The sequence below is a fragment of the Hyperolius riggenbachi genome, chromosome 9 (assembly GCF_040937935.1).
Source record: "Hyperolius riggenbachi isolate aHypRig1 chromosome 9, aHypRig1.pri, whole genome shotgun sequence".
NCBI classification, from domain to species: Eukaryota; Metazoa; Chordata; class Amphibia; order Anura; family Hyperoliidae; genus Hyperolius; species Hyperolius riggenbachi.
In genome coordinates this window covers 205,096,902-205,108,329 of record NC_090654.1, presented here as the reverse complement: position 1 = coordinate 205,108,329, position 11,428 = coordinate 205,096,902, and the positions used below count along the sequence as shown (strand labels likewise).

Sequence of the window (11,428 nt, the reverse complement as noted above, 5' to 3'; positions counted from 1 at the left end):
TAAATGGTGTAATAACCGTGACAAATGGGCAAATAAAATACATGGGTTTTAATTATGGTAGCAAGTATTATTTTAAAACTATAATGGCCGCAACTGAGAAATAATGATTTTTTTTCCATTTTTTTCCTAATCTTCCTGTAAAAATGGATTTAGAATAAAATAATTCTTAGCAAAATGTACCACCCAAAGAAAGCCTAAATGGTGGTGGAAAAAACAAGATATAGATCATTTCCGTGTGATAAGTAGTGATAAAGTTATTGACGAATGAATGAGAAGTGTAAGTTGCTCAGATGCATAAGGTGAAACAACACTGAAGGCTGAAGTGGTTAACGTTGCACCTAAATTGTTATTTACCGCTATTGTTATTTAACGTTGCGCCTAAATTAGAGCGCAGCTTTTTCAAATGTATGCCCTTTGCACTCCGGCTTTTGGGCATGGGAGCGCGGTGGGGGGTGCAATGTGTGGCTGGGCTGCACATGCACTGAAGCGCATGACTGGCCAGATTACCGGGGAAGATTACAAGAAAACGGAGCAACTGGAGAGGATGGGGGGACCCCAGGCACCTCGTGCTGGAGGAAGCCCCAGATAAGTATAAATACACCATTAAACCCCATCTCATGTACACTTTAAACATACCTCCCAACTTTTTGAGATGAGAAAGAAGGAAACTTAAGCCACGCCCCTGCCACACCCCTGATCATGCCCCCAACACAACCCTAGTAACGCATACCGTAAAGATTTCCTAAGAAAAATATGTTGTTTTATAATTCAAACCACACTGGTCCTTTCTATTCTGGTTCATTTTCCTTCATATTAACATTTTAAAATTAGTAATATATCAGTTTAAAGGATGGGAATAAAGTTTAGAGTCAATCAAACACATTTTTCAGTAGAGAAATATATATATTTACATAGAAAAAGGGACAAAGTCCTGAAAGAGGGACAAATGAGGAGAAAAGAGGGACAGAGGGACAGGGCTCCCAAATTGGGACTGTCCCTCCGAAACAGGGACAGTTGGGAGCTATGCTTTAAATGAGACACTACATTTTGCTTTATATCTATGTCATGAGGTCTGGTAAAAATGCTGCTATTTTTCTGGCCATAGAATGTACCCGTACTTTATTCCAGCTGACGTAAATAGACATGGAAATGAAATAAAAGTTGTATTGAAGGAAACGATTTGCAATTCTTTGGATAGTGCGAGGCTTTGCATGGTATCAAAACCCCCATGTTCATGGATACAATCAAACAGGCATATTTCATGATGCGTAAAACAATACTGGCTATTTATCTATTTATCTGCTGGACATAATATGTGTGTGTCAGCCAGCTACAGTCAGGCACCAAGGAAACAAACAGTTACTTGATAATTATATTTCATGGTACATTTTGTCTGCCCTGTCTAATCTACATCAGGAGGAGGCTACACCCTGGGCTGGCCATACTCACTCTTCTGGGACTCGGCCAAACAAGGAAATCAGCTACACATTGCACTAGAGGAAGCCAAGGGACGGAAGTCTATGAAGAAACCTATCCTGGACCTGCAGGGCGAGCTCCTCATTGCACACTCCACACAGCCTGGGACTATCGTGTCAAACTTACTGGCTTGGGGTTTTGGGTTAAAATTGTGAGGAAATATATCGCTGGAGAGAGAGAGAGGAGTAAATTTAGTAAGTATCATCTGGAGTTAGATCTCCAGTCCTCTGGACTCTCCACTCTGTCCTCTCTCTCAGTCTGGCTCTTCTCCTTGCTAATACCCTGTCTGCATTCATGTGATTTCTTTCAAGGCAACTCACTGTACTCTGTAACTGCTGCTCAGGCAGCTGTGTTCAGAAAAAGAAGCTGAGAATAAAAAAGTTTCCATGTAACAATATTAATACTTTTCTTTCTGTTATTTTTGTTTCATTTGCCATTATTTACAATGTATTTCTATATGAGAAGACAGGGGTTTTACATTATTAGAGGATGTGAGGAGCTGGACTGTGTTATCAGTTACTTAAAAAAGTTGTATTATATCATATACTATGAGAGCAGTGTATACTATCACAGCAGAGCATATATGCTATCATAGCAGTGTATATTGTGACAGCAGATCACATGTATACTATGAGAGTATCGTATACTATAACAGCAGATCTTATGTATGCTATCAGAGCAGTGTATATTGTGACAGCAGATCACATGTATACTATGAGAGCAGTGTATACTATCACAGCAGTTCATGTGTATGCTATGAGAGCAGTGTATACTATCACAGCACGTCACATATATACCATGAGAGTAGTGTATAATGCGATAGCAGATCATTTGTATGCTATGAGAGCAGTGTATACTATCACAGCAGATCACATGTTGTATGCCATAAGAGCTGTGCATACTTAGACATCATATCATATGTATACTGTGACAGCAGATCCTAAGTATACTATAAGATCAGTGTATACTATCACAGCAGATCCTATGTATACTATAAGATCAGTGTATACTATCACAGCAGATCCTATGTATACTATAAGATCAGTGTATACTATCACAGCAGATCCTATGTATACTATAAGATCAGTGTATACTATCACAACAGATCATATGTATAGAATGAGAGCAGTGTACACTGTGACAGCAGTTTATATCTATACTATGAGAGCAGTGCATACTGTGACAGCAAAGCATATGTATAAAACCAGAGCAGTGCATACTACCAGAGCAGTCTATACTATTACATGCATACTATGAGAGTAGGATATACTGTGACAGCAAATCATATGAATACTATGAGAGCAGTTTATACTGTGACACAAGATCTAATGCTAGGTACACACGATCCTCTTATCTTTCTTATCTTTTCTTATCTATTTCCATTCATTTCTATGAGAAATCGACCAGAAAAATGATCAAAAATAATATCAGACATGGCAGAAATTATTGAACCATCTATCTAGCTCAAAGTTGTACGGTGTGTACCTAGCATAATGTATGCTATGAGAGCAGTGTGTACTACCACAGCAGTTCATATGAACTATGAGACCAGTGTATACTGTGACAGAAGATCATATGTATACTATGAGAGCAGTTTATACTGTGACACCAGATCTAATGTATCGTATGCTATGAGAGCACTGTATACTACCACTGTAGTTCATATGTATACTATGAGAGCAGTGTACACTGTGACAGCAGATTATATGTATACTATGAGAGCAGTGCAGTGGCGTAGCTAAGGAGCTGTGGGCCCCGATGCAAGTTTTACAATGGGGCCCCCCCAAGCACTCTATACATAACAATTGATACGGCGCACCAAAACCTGCCAATGGCAACTACAGTGTCAGAGGTGCAAGAAGGGGATGGGGAACAGTGTATTAGTGATTACCACTATTCAAAGTATCTATAGGAGTGATTATTATGAGCACAGGACCAATAGAGAGCTAATAATGTAGTTGAGGGAGAGCCCTTCGGGGCCCCTCTGGCCCAAGGGCCCCGATGCGGTTGCTACCTCTGCACCCCCTATTGCTACGCCCCTGGAGCAGTGCATACTACCTCAGCAGATCATATGTATACTTTGAGATCAGTGTACACTGTGAGAGCAGTGTATACTATCACACCAGATCATATGTACAGTATACTGTAAGAGCAGTTCATATATATACTATGAGAGCAGTTTATACTGTGACACCAGATCTAATGTATCGTATGCTATGAGAGCACTGTATACTACCACAGTAGTTCATATGTATAGAATGAGAGCAGTGTACACTGTGACAGCAGATTATATGTATACTATGAGAGCAGTGCATACTACCTTAGCAGATCATATGTATACTATGAGAGCAGTGTACACTGTGACAGCAGATAATATTGCATACTGTGAGAGCAGTGTATACTATCACACCAGATCACATGCACAGTATACTATAAGGGCCCGTTTCCACTAGCGCGAATTCGCATGCAGACAACGCATGCGGATTCGCATAGGCAATACAAGTGGATGGGACTGTTTCCACTTGTCAGTTTTCATTTGCGTTTTTATGTGCAGGATTTTTCTGCACGGTAGACCCTGCAGAATTCGCCTGCGTGTGGAATGCAGGCGAATCGCAGGCAATGTATTTAATAGGGAAATCGCATGCGTTTTTTGCATGCGTTTTTTGCCGCGATTTCGCGTGCGATTTTGCATTGAAAGTAATGTAAATTGACACAGGCAGTGACATGGTTAAAATCGCATATACCCTGCCTATGCGAAATCGCGGCAAAAAACGCATGCGGAATCGCATCCGCATGCGATTTTGTCAGCGGTGATATGCGGCGATTCCGCACCGCACTAGTGGAAACGGGCCCTAAGAGCAGTGTATATATATATATATATATATATATATATATATATATATATATATATATATATATATATATATATATATATATATATATATATATATATTATGAGAGCAGTTTATACTGTGACAACAGTTCATATGTATACTATGAGAGCAGCGTGTACTGTGACAGCAAATCAGTGTATACTGTGAGATTAGTTCATATGTATTTTACAAGTGTACTCTATAAGTTCATGTGTATAACATAATAGCAATGATACTATCACAGCAGTGTATCCTATGAAAGCAGTATATACCGTGACAGCAGTTCATATGGATGATATGACAGTAGTATTAATTATGACATCACTAGATAGATATATACAATAGATAGATAGATAGATAGATAGATAGATAGATAGATAGATTGGAATCCACAATGAAATTCTCAAATGTAATTTTTGAAAATTGATTGAAGTTTGGTAATATTTTGGTAACATGGAAAAATAGAGGTCAGCTAATTTAATCTGTCAATCCTAAACTGCTATGGACAGATTTTCAAAGAAAGGTGATGCATTTTGTACAGCGTAAACAATCACTTACGGTATCTCTAGAACACAGTGGTACAGTCAGCACTAGGTCCATAAGACACAATTAACAGCCAACAATGCCAGTGTGCCCCCTAATTTAATAATTTATTATTATTTATATAGCGCCGACATCTTCCGCAACACTGTACAGAGTACATTGTCTTGTCTCTTAACTGGCCCTCAGAGGGGCTCACAATCTAATCCCTACCATAGTCATATGTCTATGTACATATCATAGTCTAGGGCCAATTTAGGGGGAAGACCAGTAACTTATCTGTATGTTTTTGGGATGTGTGAGGAAACCAGAGTGCCCAGGGGAAACCCACACAGACATGAGGGGGAGTACAAACTCTATGCAGATAGCACCCCGGCTTGGATTTGAACTGGGGATCCAGCGCTGTAAGGCGAGAGTGCTGATCACTATACCACGGTGCTGCCCATAATGACTTCATAAACCAATAAATATGAGCATTTCCATTAGTAAATACATTCCTGAATGAAATCAGGATTTTGTGTAGTCTCTGCAGCCTGGCAGAGCATGTCTTAATGTTGCTGCCACAGGACGCACCCCAGGACGCCTTTTCTATGTTTTGTCTTTCTCAGGCACATTCTTAGACTCCCCCACAGTCTGACACACCCTGAAAGTTTCACAGTCCTTGCTTCTATTTAAACAACCAACATCCAGATCCTCTTAGTCTGTTTTATTAAAAGTTAAACATTTGCTTCAAGCGCTCCCTTGAAGCGTAAATCGTTCTACCGTATACATAGCAATACAAACCACTCCTGTACCACCCCCCTGTATCAGACTGTGGAAACTCCTGTACCCCCCCCCCCCCCCCCATATCAGACTGTGGAAAGTGTTGCTTCCAGCAGTTTTGCTATGCCACTTCCATCCTGTGTCCCTTTTTCCCCCCATTACAATAAAACAGCTTCACAAAGCCTTACTGCAGAACATGGGCGTAACTCCATGAGAGAAGCTCCTGCGACTGTGGTGGGTCCAGAGCTGTCAGGGGGCCTCAACTACTGCATCTCTGCTTCTTATAAAGGGATCCATCCTTCAGATCAGGTGTTTTTGTTGCTCCCCTTAATGAGTGTGTAGATTATGGCCCTTGCAAGATGGGCCCCCGGGTTGTGTGGGTCACCAGGGATAGGCAAGTGAAAGGGGGGGGGGGCATTGGGGCCCCCATCAAAGTTTTGCTGTGGCCCTTTATGATCTGTAGTTACACCACTGCTGCATAATTGAGAGCTGGGACTGGGAGATAAAATATGATCTTAAAGAGGAACTGTAACTAAAGTAACATTTAATAACTTTATTTTTTTTTTTACAATATTCATTTACAAATGATTTAGTCAGTTTTTGCCCATTGTGAAATCTTTCCTCCTCCTGACTTATTTTGTGAAAATAACCACAGGCGCCAACATTGTTAGTCCTGTCAGGGGAATGTTTGTTACTGAGAGTTCTAAAGCTAGTCCAAAAACATAGCTGGTCTCCCAGAATGCAGGGGAGGGGGGGGGGGGTACTCTGCATAATAAACAGCCTAGGATAAGCCTCAATGGGAGGGCGTGGCAATATATATATATATATATATATATATATATATATATATATATATATATATATATATATATATATATATATATATATATATATATATATATATATATATATATATATATATATATATATATATATATATAGTGTTTCTAGTGCTGGAACCAGGATATTTAATGAAAAGTGGGTATCTTGAATACTTTTACTGCATTCTTAAAAAACTGCTCCTTAGAGCTACCTGTAGATGTTCAGCGTTTGTCACTGATGGCAATCGTTTACATCTGGAAAGAACACCGGAAAGAACTCGTGAGCTTGGCCAAGCTTAAATTGCATGTCTGTATTCTTACCACAGACTTTACAGAGGGAGCTTTAGACGTGGCAGCTATTCTTACATTACTACAGGACTTACTGAAATGAAGGGATCTCTTTATACCAATATGAACACTGGATTTCATCTATATCCTCCCCTTATTTGCCATTTGCTTCTCAAAGGTCATGCCATTATTCACAGAAGAAGCCACCCCTATCACAAGCTCCTGCTAAACATCTGCGCCTGTACTTGTCCTTTGCATGTTGTTGTATGGTGGTTCTCTGTCACCCTCGCTATATTAAGAAAGCAGCAAATATTATGTCCCTTGAAAAATACACTGCAGACCTGGTAGTTTGAGCCTTGCCTGGCTTCAGGGAATACCTGCATGGCAGCATTTTGGGCTGAATGTTGACATGAACAACCGTTCACATAGCCATTGCCACATATATTTCAGAATAGTATAATTTGATTTTGCTAGCATTCAAATTGGGCAATGTTCAGTAGTTCCCGCTATAATTATGGGGTATGGATAGTAGCCATTATAAATTTGGGTAAGCATTTTGATCCAAGAGCCAAACGACTGTGGCAAGTTATCTGCACTCTACTGTAAGGGCATTGGACAATTCCATAGCATGCATCTGCGTTGGAGTGTGTAATGAACCCAGGGCCTATGATCTCTGTTTGGCGTGTGGATGAGTTTTACAAAGGATACCGAGTTTGCATATTTGTAAAAGGGAAGCTGGGTAAATTTTGGCTCTAGTTGAAACTGCTAGTAGATTATTAATTAGTTAATACAGCTGATATTCTACTAAGACTTCTACCTCCTACTAATCCTTCCCTCAGCTACCCCTAAACCTAACTCTACTGATAACACTATGCTTTGTCGAAATTATACACCGCTTTTGTAGTTGCAATTAACGTATGGAACATGAAAAACCAGAACGACACGGGATTCTCTGTACTAAAAAAAGAATATACTGAAAACACAGTACCGTGTTGCCTCTCTTTTGGAGGCTACCGTTACCAGCACATACCCATAAAGACCACAATGGTATAATTTCAGTCGGCATCCCTTTATGCCTGTGTATGCCAAGTAGGTGTACAGAATCATTGGTTTTAACACAGCTTGTAGTCAATTTTTTTTTAGACTTTTTAATTTTCAGTTGTGTGGGTTATGAATTTGTATAACTCTGTGACTAAGATCTGGTTCACACTAGACTAGGAATGGTCTGAGAATGAACTAGTGGACATGTCATGAATCTTATGTTAAACATAGGATCTATTCAGACATGTGTCAATATGTCCAGGTGTGATGTAACACAAACTCATGGCATGCACAACTTTGTCAGACTCGGATTATGCCATGGATGCTGTTGGCAACAATGAAAGAGGGGTCCCTTTTCTACTCTTGCAGTGACATCTGGGAAGGAGCATGGCCCTCTCACTACTTGTGACTTCCCTTCACTGCAGACTGAATTAGGTATGGCTGTAACTGCCACAGACCTTCATCTGCTCTATAGTGGTGGGGACATGGTTTCTGTGAATGAAGGGTGAGGGCAGGGTCTCTTGGGATGCAGAGGAGGACTGGCTCAGGGGCAGGGAGAAATATTTCCTCAGGCTACTCTCTTCTGTTCAAAATGGGCTGTTTGGGGCAGGGGTGTAACAATAGACCCTGCAAGGGATGCAGCTGCAGGGGGCCCCAGAAGCCACAGGGGGCCCCATGGGGTGAGAAGTTTCTTTTCCTGAGAGACTGACAACTAAGTTGTTATGAGATACTGACAACTAAGAGCATGGAGAAAAAAAAACCGTTGTGCTCTCTGCACAATTTTTCTAATGACTGCATCTGCTCAGCCACTGATAAGGAATCCTGCAAAGTTTTGAAGACAAAGATTTGTAGACAGTCCCTGTTCAGCGTGCAGCAGGATCTTGTGTACAGTGCCCAGCCCCCAACCACTCTACCCCTCCCCAAGTGTTCTGTAGTGATGCTGGAGAAATCTGCAGAGCCATCAGAGGAGGACAGAGTTAGTGTAATAAGCTGAAGCTGGGAACACACGCGTCTGTTGGTTTTCTGTATGTTTTTTTTGCACACCATGTGTACGTGTGAAAACATGCAGGTTTTATCACAGAAACTAATGGAATTGATAGAGAAAATGTGTGCAGTGCTTCACTGCTGTCTTTTTATCTGCATGGGGAAAACACATTCAGGTGTGCACTAGGACTGGGACCTTTTGGCCTGGGGGGAAAACACAAACTAGAGGCCCATGTTCATGGCAGCCTCAGCCCAAATGGTCCCTCCACACACACTTACTGTATATCCAAAGAGAGACTGTCCCTTCAAAAGAGGGAAAGTTGCTAGCTATGATGGTAAGAGAGCAGACAAAGTTTTTTTTTCCCACAGACCCTCCGGGCAAGCCTCTTCTCTGCATCATGCTGTGTATATTTACTTTCCCGCCCTCTAATTGCAAATTGGGCTTTTATTTCCCTCAGCCAACCTAGTGGTTCATATTGCCTTATACAATAACCTGAATGCAGCAGGCCATGCACCAGCCCTAAATCACTAAATGAGAGGCAGCCTGGGGGGAAATCTCCACCCTTTCCCCCTGGCCAGTCCTCCCCTGGCACTAGGCCATCTGAATAACATTGGTTCTCAGTTTACCTGTGCAGAAAGTGAAGCGGGAGGGGGCCCCATCCAAAGTTTCACAGGGGGGCCCAGTGATTTCTAATTACACCCCTGCCCTCTATATAAATCTCCTGTGAGGCGACATCTGGAGTATGGGTACAGTTTTGGGCACCACACTATCGGAAGTACAGGTACAAAGACAGGCAACTAGATTGATCACAGGGGTGGAAGGGCACTTGCCAAGTTAGGTTGGTTGCAATTATATTTGTGTTTCTCCGCGTTTGTGTGCTATTTTCTGGATTGCGGTGAAATGTACTGTAACCGGTAACACATGTCTCTTGCAATTTTATATAATGGAAAAACAACAAACGGTACGTGAATGAACAGGGAGAATGTACAAACTCCATGTAAATTATGTCCTCTTGGCCCAGATTTGAATTGGGGCCCCCAGCGCTGCAATGTGAGAGTCAGTCCCGGTGCTTCCAAAGGGGCAAGCTGGCAATCGGCCATGGTCTCAGAGCCTATAGAGGCCCCCCCAAGTCTTGCCCCTTAAAGGAGCTTTGATATAGGGCTGCAGGAATGCATTGCGCATGGGGTGCAGATGTACAGTGGAGTCTCATATCTCACCTTTCAGCATACTTGTCCCTCTTTTTTCCTCAGGGTGCCCCTTCGTCCCCATGGCTCCCTGTAGCGGACTCTCTGACCCCATGTCTTCTGAAATAGTATGTTAGCGCTAGAGATGTCGCGAACGGTTCGCCTGCGAACGGTTCCAGGCGAACTTTGGGGGTTCGCGTTCGCCTGCTTCAGGCGAACTTTTGCGGAAGTTCGATTCGCCCCATAATGCTCTAATGAGCAAAACTTTGACCCTCCATTTCACTGTCAGCAGACACATTATTGCCAAACACACTGGTCTCACTGCTGTAAGCCCACTCTCCCTCCTCCAAGCAAGGTCCTTATACCATTTGACTCAGTTGTCTGCCTACACTAATTAGTTATGGGACAGCTGCTACACACTCTGCTAGGGAGATTTTAATTAGCCTCTTGTGGGTCTCCTCCCACCTCCCTCCTCCCTTCTACCCTTCTACCTCCGGTAGGAGGGAGGAGGGTCTCATCTGCCAGGGAATTATCCTATTTCAAAAACCAGTATACATCATACCATGGCTGGGAATCGAACCCAGATCTCACTGTGTGGTGGGCAAGCACACTAACCACGGTACCACTACAGTAGTAACTGAAGCTGGCCTAAAATTTACCATTTATGCTAAATGCAATAGAAACATTAGGTTGCTTAAAGGGAACCTTAACTGAGAGTGATATGGATGTTTCCTGTAAACAATACCAGTTGCCTGGCAGTCCAGCTGATCTTTGTGATTGCAATAGTGGCTGAATCACACCCTGAAACAAGCATGCAGCTAATCCAGTCTGACTTCAGTCAGAGCACCTGATCTGCATGCTTGTTCAGGGGCTGTGGCTAAAAGTATTAGAGACACAGGATCAGCAGGCAATTCAGGCAACTGGTATTATTTTAAAAGGAAAAATCCATATCCTTCTCCGTTTAGGTTACCTTTAAGGATTTGTAGCATAAAAGCCAGCTCACATTGGCTGGGATTTGAACCTGGGTCTCACTGTGTGGTGGGCAAGCACACTAACCACTGTACCACTACAGTAGTAACTGAAGCTGGCCTAAAATTTACCATTTATGCTCAATACAAGAGAAAAAGTAGATTTATATCACAGGGAGGGAGGTGGGAGGAGGGAGGAGACCCACAAGAGGCTAATTAAAATCTCCCTAGCAGAGTGTGTAGCAGCTGTCCCATAACTAATTAGTGTAGGCAGACAACTGAGTCAAATGGTATAAGGATCTTGCTTGGAGGAGGGAGGGTGGGTCCTCCAGCAGTGATGTGTATTTCACTCTATCAGGTGTGCCTCCAGGTATTAGAGCTCTTGAAACATGTTTTCTATCATTTTTCCAGCCGGTAGAATTTTTTAAAATTTTCAAAGTTCGCCTCCCCATTGAAGTCTTTTTCGCGAACCGAACCTTTCGCGGAGGTT

General features: G+C 42.0%; 1 long non-coding RNA gene across 1 annotated transcript in view; it reads left to right on the top strand.

The window, feature by feature from the left end:
• Nucleotides 1-1,325: 1,325 nt before the first annotated feature.
• Nucleotides 1,326-11,428, top strand: part of LOC137531833 (uncharacterized) — a 28,314-nt gene continuing 18,211 nt past the window's right edge. Inside the window, exon 1 of the long non-coding RNA XR_011023783.1 lies at nucleotides 1,326-1,670. This is a non-coding gene — a long non-coding RNA (uncharacterized lncRNA). The remainder of the gene's footprint in view (nucleotides 1,671-11,428) is intronic.